Source organism: Trichosurus vulpecula, chromosome 2 (genome assembly GCF_011100635.1).
Source record: "Trichosurus vulpecula isolate mTriVul1 chromosome 2, mTriVul1.pri, whole genome shotgun sequence".
Classification (NCBI taxonomy): Eukaryota; Metazoa; Chordata; class Mammalia; order Diprotodontia; family Phalangeridae; genus Trichosurus; species Trichosurus vulpecula.
This window is the reverse complement of record NC_050574.1, coordinates 241075716-241077384: the sequence shown is the minus strand read 5'-3', so window position 1 is coordinate 241077384 and position 1669 is coordinate 241075716. Positions and strand designations below refer to the sequence as shown.

At 35.5% G+C, this 1669-nt stretch overlaps 1 pseudogene; it reads right to left on the bottom strand.

Annotated features, from left to right (window-relative positions):
* Positions 1 to 601: 601 nt before the first annotated feature.
* On the bottom strand, positions 602 to 1363 carry LOC118835770 (annotated as a pseudogene).
* Between the last annotated feature and the right edge of the window lie 306 nt (positions 1364 to 1669).

The following is a 1669-nucleotide window of genomic DNA, read 5'->3' as shown; positions in this document are numbered from 1 at the left end:
TTTAACAGATAAGAAAAGGCAAAGGCAGTACAATAAGTAAAGTAATTCACCATGTATTGCCAAGTCAGTACCTACCGCAGTTTAAATTGAGAGCTGGTACTTTTCTAAGGTCATATTTAATTTTGGAAAATATAGCATCATATTTAGAATATGAAAGCCCTCTTTCAACTCATTTTCAACAAGAAAAATTCATTTTCTGACAGAAAGTAAGCCTGCGAAGTGACCTAAACATATTACCTGGCATAGACCATTCCTTCAAAAACAGGGTGTTCAAACAACCAATAAATAAGCTTGTAAATATAAGATTTCTTCATGTAGGAAAAATTTAGTTGAAGCAGGTATTCTTTGTTGTAAGGCACTTGTGCTTTATTAAAATGAAGTTTTCATATGAAGTGTACTTTTTCCATGAAAATGAGTAATAGTCTTTATGAGCAATATCCAGAAAATTGTGCTATTTCAAGTAAAACTGTGCTAAGAGTATAATTTTTAGCATAATTCCAATAAATATCTTTTACTTCTGACTCTAGTGAAGGCTGTGCACAGAATTCAGTTCCAGCTAATATCAAAAGAAGCAGCACCCTTGGCTTAGAGCTGTCTTCATTTAAAGACTTTGTTGTGTTTGCTTTTGCTGATCCTGTACAAGGATTTTGAAGTTTTGTAATGTAAGATCATTTAAGGCACTTGGCAAGATGTGTTCTGATGTGCCCCTGGGCAATGTTATTTGCTTCCAAACTTTTCACCAAGTATGTGATTTTGAATGATCTCCATGTTACTCTCTGTTCTTTCTGTAAGCAACTCCTCATCTTTCTTCTTAAGCTTACTATCTCTTTCTCCAGTTGAATTATCCTCATTTTGCCTCTATAAGGCTTCTAAAGGCATAACTGTATTCAAGTAGAACTTGCTGATAGCTAACATAGAATTTCATATTGGATGGTTTTATTGGGATGAAAGAGGTTTTGTTTTATTTAGGAAGATTTCTTGACTTGGGTTTCATTGGTTTTAGATGAGTACAGAAATAAAAAATTGTTGGTATAGCATTCATTTTAAGTCATCTTGTTTGTCCTGTCAGGTCAAAACAGGAGGCTTCAAAGTGTTCTGACCAAAGAAAAGTATGTTTCCCTGGCACAATATTTTTGCACCTAACCAGACATAGCCATTCCTTTCTTCTTTAGGGGTCTAAGGGAAACCCAGTGTGGCACTCTGAAAAAGGCATCAGCTAGTAAATGTCTTTGGCAGAATTCAAATTCAGGTGCTCCTGACTCAAGGCCTATCCACTGTGGAAGCTAACACTGACGTGCTTGTTGGAGGTAGTGGCACAGCCTGCCTAAATGCAGCTGGTGCACATCTCTCTGACTTCCCTCATCCCACTGTCAGGAAGCCATGTCAGAGGAGGGATGGAAAGCCAGGGTCCCTGAGGGGAAGTTAGAAAGGGGGACATTTCTTTCCCTTTAATCTATATTAAGTAATATTGAAAGAAACTGCAGTTATGTTATCTTTTATACTCCTTTAACATCTGCAGGAACACAAATAAGCTGCTTATTAAGAATATGAAAAAGATTGTATTAATAGGATTGAATTTTGTCATTTCTTTTACTCTGAAAAAGGCATCAGGTAAAATGTGAATTATTTATCATTTAAAAGATTACTTCTAAAAGTTTTAATAGATTAT